Raw genomic sequence first — 15357 nt, 5'->3', positions numbered from 1 at the left:
AGAGTCATACGACACAAATGCAATAGAGAAGTACATGATTTGAGTTTGATTTTGTCTATTTTGTACTTGAGCGAAGGGGAGGGCTCTTGAAGCTATGTGCGCATAGACCTTGGTAAGTTTGTAGCTGAGTGTGTGGGCCCTTGCAACTGTGTGCGCAGTGTTGGAACTAGATGTACTTGACAACCTGAAGCATAAAAAAGACATATTTTGAAGTGATATATGTGTATCTATGTGCTTCTGTTTATTTCTGAAGTTACTATGTTTATGATCTATGAATACAGGAAAAGTACTTAATAGATTCACGAAGATGTAGATCTATTTATTTATATGGTGTTATGGATGTTTAGTGCAATCGACAAAGGACAACAATTTGTTAATTATTAGTTACTGTAAATTCTGGGTTTCAAGGGTTAGGGTTGACGAAGGTCAAGGTAAAGCCCTAAGTCTATAGAAAACAAATCAAATAGCCCTTTCGATGCAAAAACCTGGTTGTAGAATCACCTAGTACTACTTGAAGTGAGACTATAATGTGCACTACATGGGTGGTTGCCAAAAGGGCCGATAGTGTAGGGATTTTTTGGTTAGAGCAGCTAACTCCTAACGTGGGTCCAGGTCCCCTCAAACCGATATGTGTTGAGTTAATGTTTCTCCTACATTATAGATTTTTGATGGTTATATCGATGAATTCCATGTTTAAGTAAGGAAAGTAAACTGACATAAAGAAGTAAAAATTAGCCTTAATATAGATTCACCCCACCACTCAGTGTTAACATGATTTCCAACAATTGGTATCAGAGTCAGGTTCCTTCAGAAATAACTTAATCGTTATAAGGTAGATCAAAGGGAAACAACGGATAATCTATTTTGGATAATAGCAGAAGAAGTTCCATTCTTAGATAGATCATGCCATGAGCTCTGGTATGAAATCTGGAAGGTTAGAATGGAAGCCTACTTGATGTCCTTGGATGGTGATATATGGGTTTTCTTTTTTTATGGAGAAAACAACAAGAAATCTAATGTGGTCATAAGAGGGATATCTAAGTCATATGTTGATGAATTAAGGCATTACGAGTCAAAAAAGTAAGTTTCAAACAAACTGCAATGTCTGTATGGTGGAGATAGCCATGAGGGTCAACAGATTTCAGGAGATGAAATGAATTTTTGTGGAGCTAGGTAAAATGAGAATCCCACTAAAGCCTGATGTGAAACATGTAAATAATATGTCTTATCAATTGAATATGATATACAAGGAGAAGGTTAAATGTGAACTAGATAATATGTCAAAAGAAAGAATCATTGACCCTTTGGAAGAATCAGAGTGGATCAACCCCATGGTGGTCCAAAATAAGAAGACAGCGAAGATAAAAATTTGTGTGAACTTTCAAAAGGTAAATGATGCCTGCATGCATTATCCCTTTTTCAATCCATTTACTAATGATATATTTGAGAACGTGGGTGGATAGGAAGCCTATTCATTCACCCATGGATTTTTGGGACGTCATGAAGTGAAGATTGCAAAGGAGGATAGACACAAGACCACGTTCATGATAGAATGGGGGTTTTTTGAATACACTGTCAATCCATTCAACTGGAAGAATGAAAATAAATATCTTCTCACACATAGTAGTCACAACCTTCAAGGAATCCATCCACAAGTTTGTGGAGGTTTATTTGGATAACTAGACAATGTTTATTTTTTTGAGAAGCGAAATGAAAGTTTTTCTCTTGATGTTGGGTAGGTGAAAATAAATATAGATTACATTTAATATGAAAGAGTGCATATTTTGTTCTCAATTTGATAGTATATTGGGACAAGTACTATGCAAACAATGATTATTGGTGGATCTAACTAAGATTGCAGTCATAGTGGATCTACCACCGCCTACTTCAGTCAGGAAGTTGTGTTCTATCCTAGGGAATACAAGTTACCAAAAAAAGTTTATTAGAGGGTATGCATGCATTAGCGTGCCAATAGAGAATGTATTGAATAAGGAGATAAGGTTCCAATGGAATGAGGAGTGCTAGCAAGGCCTAGATATCTTAAAAGAGAAGCTTGTGACCACACTAATTCTAGTCATATATCATAGACCATTCCATCTCCTTTTCTAGTAGGATGTTGTCCATAGCATAACATAACTACACCACAATGGAGAGGGAGGGAGTAGCGATGGTGTATGTGCTCCAAAATTTTATACACTATATATTGGGAAACAAGTTCAAACTATATATAGACCACTCCGTGCTGAAGTAATTCATCAACAAGACTATGTTGGGCATACAGATTTGTAGGTCGCTATTATAGTTTTATGAGTATGATTTTAAAGTAATACTCAAGAAAAAAAATTGAATGCAAGGCCTTATCACTTGAAGTGCATGACCACAGGCTAGGATTTGAAAAACATAGAATACAACCTGCTAGATACATTTTTTTTACCGTGGCTATGGTAGATGATAATTTTGTTGATATCTCTAGATTTTTTTAGCATAAGGATGGTACAAAATTGGTATACCATCACATAAAAGAAGTAGTTCGTACTGAAAGTGAAAAATTATCATTTAATTTTACGATGTTTGTATAAGATAGGTGTAGATGGTATAGTACCTAGATGTGTGCTCAAACATGAGTAGCCTATGATAGTTATCGAGGCACACACAAGAATTCTTGGAGGACATTATGTGGGAAAGGACACAATGCAAAATATCTTGTGCGTATAACCGTGGCTTCCTACCTTACATGGCAATGAAAAATATTTATACAGAACAAGTAATGTATGTCAATGAGTGGAGAAACCATCCAGGAGAGACGACATGCCCTTGGTTCCCTATATCACCCTACAATTGTTTGAAAAATGGGAAATAGAATTTGTGGGTATGATTATCCCACTAGACAGGAGGATTGGCATGCGATAGATGATAACTGGTAATGTTTACTTGACACGATGGGCCGAAGCCACGCTAGTCAAGGAATTTATGAGATAACTACAATTTTTTGTTTGACAATGTAATGACCATATTTCATTGGCCATGGATCTTAATGAGTGATCAAGGTGCTCCTTTCTTGAATAAGACAATTGTAGTACTAAAAGACGAGTTTCATATTTACCATAAGAAGAGCATGCCTTACCACCCTCAAGCTAATCATACCATGGAGGCCTTTAACAATATCCTGGATACCATGCTCACTAAGGTGCGCAATGTGTAGCGTGGAGACTAGGATTCAATGATACAAGTGGTCCTATGGGTGTATAGGACCACGTGAAAAAATTTAACAGGACATACAGCCTTATGGTTCGCATATCGATAGGAAGAAGGGCTCACCATGGAGTTTCCAGTACCCAATCTATGCATTGTGGTAACTACAAGGCTAGAAGGACCTGGCACATTGGAGAAGAGATTGCAAGAACTGCTACGGTTAGAGGAAGAACATGTAGCATCTAGGCTTCCTCATGAACTTATGTAAAAGGCAAAAATGAAAGCATGGAAGGATATGAGAATTAAACAAAAGATGTTTCAATCTGGTGGCTTAGTGTTGTTACAACAAAATTTTGAAGCACCCAATACTGTTTCATAAGTATTGGTTGAAACTGTACATGATCAAGTGATCGATGCAGGGGTTGTGCAACTAGATAACTTCGATGGTTCCCTGAGAGAATGATTTTTCAATGGGAGTTGATTTAAGTTGTATTGGGATAGTCAAGCTCCTACACACCATGCATAAAAGGAAAGGAAGAATTTTCCCTTTCTACATAAATAAAGTGTTTTATATGCTTTTTAGAATTTTATTTGTAGATGGTTTTTAGAGTTATTTTATAGCAGTTAATAGTTTGTTACTAGCAGTAGAAGTTTTTGCTTGAATGCAAAATAAACACATTGTGCGATGCAAAGGAACACTATAATTTGGGAATTTTTACCGGGTACCAACGTTGTGGTGTGTAGTGCGTAATGTTGAGGGCATGTCTAGTCAATAGTGGATGACAACTAGATGAACGATGAAAAGGCGGAAAAGCTACTAGAATGGAAATTTATGGTGGACAATTTAGGAGAATAGGTGGCAGAGTTAAGTGAGAAGACACATCTGTCACTACCAAAGAGTTGGTGTAATAAATAAGGAAATGGCCGTCATTATGGAATAATCACATTTGAGACTCGTACTTATCAAGTCACCGATCATGTGAGGATAATGAGGTAAATGGTGGATTGCCTAGGATTGTGCTTCCATGTCAAAATTCTAGTTAGAGATGGGGTTATTATGAGGATATACATAAGAATGGGAAGCCACTAACATAAATATCATATGTACACATGGGAAGTTTTGTAAGTCGAGAACCAAGGAAAGGTTTTCAACCAAAGAAAACATCCAAGCGAGAAGCTACAATATAGGGCCAAGGATTAGAAATTGGAGTGTGTTAGAGCTCAAAGTGGAGACTATAGAATAATGGGGAATGAGAATGGATCACCAAGAGAGCGGAGATCGTGATAAAAGTGAACTTTTTTTCCATGGCTGGAAATGGTCAGAGAGCCACAAGAGGAGACCTCATTTCCAAAAGTACAGGAGTTGGAGACATTGTGGGGCCAAGCTTCAAAATGTTAGAACAGCTAGTGGCACTAGCTTGTAGAGAATAACCGCAATATGTCCCACCTCAAAAGAGTACAAATCCACAAATAATAAAGAGTATGATAGATTGTGCATAACATGGGTGGGATGAGTCTCACAAAGAAGCATAACAACATACAAGAGAAGATGTATACAAGGCTCTAGATTGATCAATTTTGAGAAGAACAAAAGTAGTGGGAAGACCTCCATGTTGAGGAAATGAAATTGTTTGGTAATTGCACTGAGTTGCAGTAGATAGTGATAAAGGATGAAGGAAAGAAGTGATGGAAATGGTGTAGTCATAGGGATTTGACCACTCGAATAACGTAGGACCTAATTAGTCAAGGGTAAGAGACAAGGACTAGAGTGGAGACAATGTGAAAGGCACTGCAAACTTTGAAGGAGTTAGTGAAGTAGAAATGTCCATCTTTGCATAATGACTAAGTGGCTCACGATGAGCCATAATTTTTTGTGGGTGGCGTGTTAGATGCCAAAATTTATGAAATTTTGTAGTAGTATGAGAAATCGCACATAGAGGAGAATGGTGTGGATTGAGAGTAACTAGCACACATTTTGGAGGATGATGCAAGAGAAGAACATGCAACACAAAAGAGCACTACATGTAGTTTAAAATAGTACTATCTAAGTGAGGTTGTGTGTAATGAATATATTGGTAGTTAAGGTCTGAAGGCATATAGATAAGGTGGGAAATATCATCATGATGAGAGCCATGGGAGATATTTGTAGGAAGAGGAAAGCTACCAGAGTGGAGGAACGACCATTAGAAGATATTTCGAGCAAGGACCATATGTTAGTTAGAGAGCATGGGACATCTAGGAAAGACTATTAGAAAATATGATGGTCATTAAGCTTATGTAGAGATTGGTTAAACTAAGCAAGGATCATAGGAATGATGAAAAGGGAACCATCAAGGGACAATAAGAAGGCCCTACTTATCCATTTTTGGGTTGGTTAGCTAGCTGAAGAATTATTAGTGTTGTGGTTTTCCAACATAATTGTTTCTAATCAATTTCATGTTGCATTGTTGTTAGTTTTTCATGTTAATGGCTATTTTTTTAGCACACTAGTGAGTTGAGTCTATGTACTGAGCTTGGACTTAAGAGGACATTTTGCATAAGATCACTCACTCTCTATGATGTAGAAGAATGTAAAGTTTTATGATTTATAATGCTAGGATCATGATTTAGTTTAAAATATCTCATTTATAGAACGTTGCACACTTTTATTCAATGAAGTAATAAAGAATGAACAAATCTTCCCCTATATTTCCTCATGAATGTGTATGTTGTATTTACTATTGTTTTCATTTCGGTTGGGTAATGTTAGCATAAAATTATATAATGACTTGCACAACATGAGAAATTGTCATGAATGTTGTACTCCTCTTTAATATCATGGACAATGAATAGTAAAGCCAACACTTAGAATAAAGTTTAGTGATATCTTGTCACGGGGGCTTAACTGGGGGAGAAATACCATACCATGTGGGTTCATGTTAGGGGATCTATATTGAGGAAAAAATGACATAATATACTGGGGGATATATAGGCCGTAAAGGGTTTTTATATTGGTAGGTATAAAAAATGGAGCTCAAAGTTAATGAAAAAATATAAAGAGGTATAAAAAATGTTAATGAAAAAATGGATACCTACAATATCTAGTGAAAGTAGGGGTTTCTTAAATTGGCAAGGTGTATTGGGGTCATATTGGTAGGGGGTTAATTAATTTGGATCTTAGAGGTATTTTCCAATTTGTAGTCAAATTAGGGGGATTTTTTAGTATGCCATGAACTGTTGGGTTGTGTTATATTCTTTCCACGACTAGCCAGCCTAGCTAAATGGGGGGTTAGAGGGGGGGCAGAGGCCCCCCTTCGTTGCACTAATTGTGCAGCGGGGGGGTCATAGGGGGTTTGAGGGGGGTGGGTAGCCCCCCTCTATGGGGTTCGGGGCAACGCCCTCGGGAATTTTTTTTTTTGGACCATATATTAGGTGGGAAAATGTACCTATGGTTTTGTGCATGGTTCTCGCACATAGTTTTTGGCACGATGGTTTTTGGTCCATTGTATTGGATCCCTCTGTATGTATATATATGTATTGTAACATATGAAAGGAACATAATGAAAAATCAAGTTGATAGTCTCAGTTTTGGGATCCAGGGGAAAATCTCTGTGTATATTTGTTTTATGTGTTATGATCTCACCTTTGTATATTTTCTATTTTTTAGAATTCATATGCAAGTAATTTATGTACAAGGTTAAAACCTACATGAACGCACCTGATATATCATAGGTTCATTGAGTGAAGCCTCGATGTATCTTGTGTGGAATAAGAGTTTAGTATGGATTTTATAGCTTTTTGTTGTTGAATGTCATGGATTCCACATGTTGAGTTAGGAAATCATTGCCTTACACACAAAAATTCCATTTAATGGTTGAAACTTGGTGCCAGTAATCCCTCATGGCACCTTTTCTGAGGTGTTATCCACTTTGTGGGTGATTCCAAAAGGGTCAGTGTTGAGTGGGTTTGTTTTTTGACAATGCACACCAAACCTGGGTTTGTTTGAACCCCATTCGAAATAAAAATAAACTACACAAAATGCTACAAAGAAAACTATGCTAACTTGAATCCAGATTCTCTTTCATTAAGATAAACAAAAAGTTACATAATATCTAGGCCCTCCCTACCATAACAATAGGGAGGAAACATTGCCTCAAAAGATATTCCAAGCCATAAAACCCCTCCATGAAAAATTCCAATAATAGACAAGACTCGAATTCCACACCTAACCTTAGAGTTAAGCTCAAGAATAATAAATGAGATGATTAAGGAATATTTTAAAATAAATCTCCCACCAACTTTTCCCTCCATTTTCAAATTCACATCTCATGTGCATTATCACTTAAATTTCAATTTATTTACATATGCATTAAATTGTCGTTTACATTTGATCTTATAATTAAACCCAATTCCACCCACATGCATGATGAGCCATATTCAGGTACCAATAAGCCCCTTGGAATAACTTGTTAGCTTGTCCCCGGGCCAGGGACACACTTGCCTCTACTTCCAATACACGATCCAAATCGAACTCTAAATGTTTAAATGTAGGTTTCACCCTAATCCCTACGCTAATATGTGCTCTCTCCTAGTGCACCTCAACCTTTCCTATGGGCATCCCAACCTCTGTCTCATAAGACCCCATCTCTCCTCTACCCATGTGGGTGTCCCAACCTCTACTCACAAGACCTCACAACCTCATGCCAGTTTGCCACACTCTTAGTGATCCACAATCTCTTCCTCTTCAATTTTCTTTGTCTCCTACCATTATTCCATTAGCTACTGCAACCTGAATTTAACTTCCTATTCTTGCCCCTTCTTCAACTACCCGTGTCCATCATACCTACTCATTTCTGCCACTTGCTGGTGCTTCTATATTTATTTGTTTCAATGGGGTTGGAATATATGGCTGCAAAACTCTCTCTCTCTCTCTCTCTCTCTCTCTTTACAAATTATGCTACTATGGGGAACATGAAATATGGTGTGCCAAGTAGTTGGTGTAGAACCAACTAGCAGCACCAGTGGGGGTCTTAGTGAAGATCACCCATATTCTCTACCCTAGGTTTTATTTATTGTCTCATGTCTACATAAGTTATTTTCGAGTTGACTTGTGCTCTAACAAAAGAACGTGACAATAAAAATAAAAATAAATTAAAATGGGACGCTATAACCAAAGTTAAAACTTATGTGTCCTTCATGTTCTAGGATAGGGCGGCTCACTCAAGACAATTTCCTACAAAAGTCCTGAATCGGAATATTCATCCTCTATAAGTTCTATATATGGTCTTGGAAAATAGGATTTTTATATGTCATGATGCACTATGCCTTTCTTATAACATCCCTACGTCAAAAAAAGTGTAAACTCGATTTTCACAAACTAGAATCACCCTTAAATCCACTAAAATCACAAGTTGTTGCCACATTTATTCTCCCTATCAAGCAGAGCCTACTTCCATTGCTCCTTATCAGGTCACCACCTGGATAAAATCCAACATATTTGATGGCAGGTTATCGATCCTAATCCCTTCCACTAATTATAAAACTCATCACTAGAAAGGGAACATGCATGTATTGGGGCAATCACATTCAAGGAATCTGCTGAAGTTATCTATTCATAAAGTTTCTCCTCTAGGCCTCCATTTACCTCTTTATAAACTAATCCCCCATAAAATAATATTTCCATATTTGACCATCCAGGCTTCCTCTTGTTGGTCTATCAACATCTTAAAAAGACCCAAGCTCATCTACATACTTCTCCTTCGATAGTTCATCATTAACAGAGAGAAACCTAAATTACGTTCACACACAACCTAACTTGGTAACATATAAAGTGGGGAGAAATTTCAAAAAATTAATCTTGAGCTCTATGGGAAGCATAATTAAATATGGTAGATGTGGAAACCCAGTTTTTCCACACAAAGAAATAAGCACCAGTATCGAAAGCTTATTTTTCACTATTCTCCATAGTTCAAACACACAAATATCATGGCTTGAAGAATCCTTCCACAAATTTCATGACTAGATGAAGAACACTTCACAGCCATTTCATTCCTTAAATAACCCCCCACAATCATTTCAACATGTTGGGAGTATCGCATTTTAAGAGAAAAAAATATCATTGTGTTTGTTTTTCTTCTTGCCCTCTGTGAATAAAGAATTGGTATAGTTTTCCCCATTACAAATAACTTTTATTGAATTCTTAGAAAATTATAAATAACTTTAAAATGTTTCAACTTTTAGAGAAATACGATATACTTGTGAATCCTTTACACTCACCAAAATCACATAAACAACTAAAAAAAATCCCAACATCTAAAAATTAATGTACATCCATTCCACACATTTACCATCATCATTAATGAGTTTATGGCACATGTGGTAAATACTTAACATTTCCTTCATAGGCCAACCTTCAAGGAGCTGAAATATGACAAACCACCTGAAACCTAGCTCTTATGAATAGAGATATTTATTTTTCACATATATGAAATGTGTATGATGAGCAGAGCTTGGACTATTGCAACTCCTATTTCATTAACATAGTTTATGAGTTGTAGAAGACTGTTGGAGATCAGAGAAAGGGAATCAGAATTAATAAATTGGTATTCAAGATACTATTGTTTTAATACTAGTTTTATCTTATAATAGCAGAGACTTTTGATTTTCAGTCATATGTGTGCACTATTTTCTATGTGAGTGAATTATTGCAATTCTATGTTGTTTATCTCTACTCTTATGTGCTATACTCTGATTTCTCAGTAACTACTTACTCAGAGATCAACCTTTTAATTCTGTCTCAACAAACAACAATATTATGTGAACTATTTCCTTGTATTATTGTTTAATCATTTGAGTTGTTGGATTATTAATCATCACCATTTTTGTGAACTACTTCCTAAATGTTTTTGATTAACAATTCTGGTTAAAGGATCTCTGAACAGGATATGTTTTGTAATCATAATATCAACTAATTGAACTACTTCATTAACTTGATATTCATTATAAGTCAAACATATTTAAACCTCAATTCAATTAGTTATGTTTCTCTCGGTTGGGTTAGATCTACATCTTCCTAATCAACATAACTTTAGGTTTTCTACCCTTTTGGTTATATCCTACTATTATTTTATATTTATATTTAATTCTACATTCCTAGAAGTCCTCTTCTCAAAGAGGAAAACTTTAATTGTGGCTTGGTTGTGCCACATATCAACTTAAGGATCCCTTTATTACCTAATCTGTAAGAGGACTAATTTAATATCTCTTCTCAATTAGTAGATGAAAGTCATATTTTAAGCCAGTGGAGATAGAGAGAAGGTAACATGGCCTAGTTTAACTAGTCAGAACCACCATTTCAATGGAAACAGAGTTGCTCTAAGTTCTTTACTAGGTTGTCTACCTTATAATGTTTTAGGCAAAGATTTTCCATCCTTCAACATTTTGGCACTAGAAGGAGGGCCTGAAGACTTGTTGTTTTTTTTATTTTTTTGTATTTAAAGTTTTTATTTTAATCATAATGGATCCTTTTAAACTTCACTGTTGGAGTTGTATCTCTGCACGTGCATGTGCCAATGCTCCACTAGAAATAGTAAGACACTTGTCAAAGGTAAATTTTAATGGTAAGAGGAATACATTTGCATTTGGTCACGCCTTACAATTTATTAAATTTTTTTCAAATTCAACTTTTTATGATATTGATGAAGGTATTCTATGCATAATTTTTACTCTTATGTTCTTAGTAAAAGCTAAAAACTAGTGTCAATCTCTTCCAGTTGCTTCTATTCACAATTGGGATCAATTTATCACAATGTCCCTTTATAAATTTGATGGTTATGACTATGAATGGGTATGTGATGAGTACAAATATTTAGGAATATTGGAAATTAATCTCTCTTAGATTTTACTACTAGATTTCAATTAATTTTCTTGAGATTCAAAGCTTAAGATAAACCTTCATAAATTGAATTCATCGATTGGTTTGACTATATTTGTTCTCTTCCTCCCATATCAAATCCATATGTAACAATTTCAAGCATTGATGATTCTCTTTCAACTTCTAGTAATTTTATACAAACCTATGATATAGATGTGCATACTAACCATGATAAGGTGGCCTTATCTAGGTATGATAAATTCCTAAATCTAGTACACAACTCTTATAGTGTTAATGATAATCATGTTGATGAACCATTATCACAAAGCTTGCAAGAATTTTATGAACAACTACAAGAAGAGATCACAAATAGACTTGAAGGACCATCTGCCATGAAATCTGAAAATCACTATGAATTTAATTTATAAAATAAGATTGTAAATTAGCAAGTACAAATAGAAACTGAAATTTTCAATAATATGCAATCCGTTATACAAATTTATGAATTTGATCATGTTCATCAAACACAAAATTAAGGGTAGCATTATTCAAGGAAGAACAATTAGCCAAGTAAATCATCTGGAATATAAAATTTGCAATGAAGAAAATGCACATGAATTCACAAATAGAGATATTTTAAAATTCATTGCTTCTGATTCTCATTTTCATCTCCATCCTGATATTTTTGCTGATAACAGTTTATTCCCTCTTTACTTTAATGTTGTTTCAGAAAATAGAGAGACTGATATAAATGAATTTCCAATTAGTTTTCATCAAGATAGAGAATCATTCCTTGATCATTCTTTTGGAATTAATGAACATGTGCTCCATATTCCTTTTTGTTTTGATACATCGGATGAGAGTGAAGAGAATTTTAATGGATATCCTGAAGTAAATTATGATAATTACTCTGACATTAAGGATGTTGATTTATCTTCTTATAAATTAAATCCTTATGATCAAAGTCAAATCATACTTGAAAATGAAGAGAAACTAAAATAAAAAATTGTTTCATCGAGTTCTCATTTTCAAACAATTAGTCATACTCATGATTTCAACATTCAAGAACCCATTCCAAACTATCATTTTTATGATGATGAAATTCTCACTTCTATTCATAATCTTGACCCTCTCTCTAATTCACAAATTACTATTGGTGATCACTTGAATTCCATTATTATGGTTAATTATTGTGAAGAAAAAATCACTTCAAACCAATCCCAATTGTGCTGTAGCATTAGTTGTAACAATAGTTCTAGCAATAGTGTAAATTATGATTTTATTTCATTGTTGTTCCTTCACTTTTTTTGTTCAATTTAAGATCTGTTTTATTTTTCATTTTTCAGTTTTTTGATATGTTATGTTGGCATATTAAGTAGTTCAGTATTGAACACTCAATTGATACATTACCTAAATGGAAAAATGAAGTTTCAAATCACAATCATGAACATCAAGAGCTATTACTCTTCAAATTTCAATTGATGTTCATTCCTTATCACTTGTTACTTTCCTCTCAAAAGCAATGCCAACAAGAGAGTGTATTATTAAAATATGACCAACAATCTAAGTCAATTAATGATCTTTCGTTGAAATTATCAAACTTCCATCCATACACCAGTGACCCATTTAAAATACATCTGAAAAGTTTTCCTTCACAAAATATTATTAATAATTTAACGTATGTACATAAGATTGACAATTTTATGTAGGCCATTATATCTAAAAATGCATATCAACAATATGGCTTGTTATCCCCTCTTTTGAACCTCACCCAATCATTAATGGACATCCATATAGATTTCTATGGTCCATTTCCAATTTGGTTGGAAATGACATTTCAAGAGAAGGTGATTATAAATAAGTTTTTTCTTGTAAATATATTAGCAATTAGTGTACATACTATATTTAAATTTATTTTTATTCATTTAACTATATTTTTTTTACTAACGTTTGACTTGTACATAAATGCAGCAGTTAGAATGAGAGAATGGTTAACTGGAATTATGAATATACCTATTCATGTTTCCTTTCATTCAGTTGGAATTAGGGATAGATTCATTTAGATTTAGATTCTTTTTTCTGATTACATTTATTCATTATTTCAGATTTTTAATAAGCAAGTAATGAATCCATGTTTTTCTTGGAATCTCCTTTAAATTTTTTGAAAAATGTCTTGGAATATGTCAAAGTTCTTATATAGTGAAATCATGTACACTTGTTATGTGATTAATGAATTGATTTTGCAAAACTTAATTGCATTGTGTTTATAATGAAAATATGTATCGAGAAGTTTTAAGGAATCACTATGACTTTGCCATTTTGGATTCATAAGTATCTATAAAGGATTATTTTATCACTTTGATCCTCCAATGGAAATTTGAAGTGGATATGATTAATATTTCATTACTTAGAATTTTAAATTGAATAAATAAATGAGGCTTGAACATTAATAATTGTTTTAGTGCTTTCTTTAAATTGAATAAATTATGATTTTGGGCCAATGAAAATTACATTCATAGCCACTTCATCATGATTTTACTTCCAATTAGAAGAAGAGGTTACTTTGGTGGAAAAAAACATTTTTCTAATGTAAGATCAAACAAAATTCTCTATTGGTAAGTTTCATATGCCCATTCTCATCCTTTTATTTTCTATATTTTTTCCTTCTTCTTCAATTCCTTGCTTCTGTTTTCTCTTCCAATTATATTCCCTTATCCTTGTCACCTCTATTTTGCAAGTTTTCATTGATTTTAGAATATTTTTTTTTAGTAAAAGTAGCTAGGAGGAAGAGTCAAGGAGTTTCAAGAAGTTTTCTCTTCCCTTTCTTGTTTCTTATTTTCATTCCGATTGATGGTCATTTTCTTAAAAAAAAAAAACAATATATAAAGACTTGCAATTTAAATTTCTAGAACAAGATTTGTAAAAGGAAAAAGTACCCAAAAATACACATCAATGAGTTATCATTTAAAAAGACCCAATTAAAAAAATTATCTACAAGATAAAATCTCTAAACTTGACATACATTTTGTATCTTGTAAAAAATTTACATAGAGCTCATTATCCCGATTGGATTCCTCGTTGATTTGCTAAAATTTGTTGCTTTCCTTTTTACTTCATTTTCACATAATCATATGTATATACTAGAGTGTTTTTTGTTTGTTGAAGTACCATTTATTTTGGTTTTATACTTGGGCTATATTTTAATCTATATGATCCAATGAAGTCCATTGTAAACAACATTATGCTATATTTCAGGTTTTCACTTTGCTATACTCTCTTACTACTTAATCATCATTCTTTTAAACGATCTATGAACTTAACACTCTAAGGGTTAATTCTATCACATGATAAGCTATAACATATTTATATACTAACGAAACAAAGTTCACCAATAAAAGATTAACATCTTATTACTCTTCTTGTCATCTCGATCTCTTAAGCAGTGGATTTGTCTCCCAATCCATTAATAAAATATATTTAGAGTGTAATTAAAAAATAAAAATAAAAAGACTTGAATGATAGGGGGTCTCACAAAGAGCCAGCCTACCATGATCATAAGCACTGATAGTGGTGACATTATCACACCTAGTTACCAAGCCAGGATAATGGCTTGTAGCCAAACGGTTATAAGACAAGAGGTCTCATCACGACCCGACCTATTCATTATTATTGGTACTTGTGAATGGCATTGTCAATATCTGGTCACCGAGCTAGTATAATGGCTTTCAAAGTAACCAAAAGGAAATAAAATAATTATTGCTTATTCCTATAAAGTATAAACTAATGGATGGGATACTGACACTTCTAAGGGTTAAAAGGTGAGCATGTCGAGACTATGGATGCCAGATGCTAGCAGTGGTACCACCTATCACATTTGATTATATATTTTGGCTGAACTCATAAATAAACTTTATTTTCTTTAGTTTAAGCTAACATCTATACATAGTTGTCTAAAATATGATTATACTTTTATATCTAATACAAGAGATTTTATGCAAATGTTGAATTCTAAATGGTTTTTACAAAGATATTTTTAAAAGGAAAAGTTGAGTCCTAGCATCTTATCTTTATTCCTTTTTCTTTGAATTTCCTTGGTATTTTCCCATAGATAGTTGTTTCGCCCAGTGTCTCACCAATTGTTGTAGTACTCAACAAGCACCCATTTAATTATTATTTTAGCCATATAATAAAATTATGGGGACCCTTTTGTTTTCTAGTTTTGATTGCCTTAGAAAATTTTACCTAACCCTAGCTTCCTATATCTTTTGTTTCACTTTTTGTGGTTATCTGATTTGTAAATAATGTTTGGACTT

At 33.9% G+C, this 15357-nt stretch overlaps 1 pseudogene; it reads right to left on the bottom strand.

Moving 5' to 3' along the window:
- Nucleotides 1–8606: 8606 nt before the first annotated feature.
- LOC149158655 (uncharacterized) lies at nucleotides 8607–9483 on the bottom strand (annotated as a pseudogene).
- Nucleotides 9484–15357: the final 5874 nt, after the last annotated feature.

Source organism: Pinus tabuliformis, chromosome 5_2, assembly GCF_031772625.1.
Source record: "Pinus tabuliformis cultivar Carrire ecotype Pingquan chromosome 5_2, CPIR1, whole genome shotgun sequence".
Taxonomy (NCBI): domain Eukaryota; kingdom Viridiplantae; phylum Streptophyta; class Pinopsida; order Pinales; family Pinaceae; genus Pinus; species Pinus tabuliformis.
The sequence above is the reverse complement of the archived record's forward strand: the minus strand, read 5'-3'. Positions and strand labels throughout refer to the sequence as shown.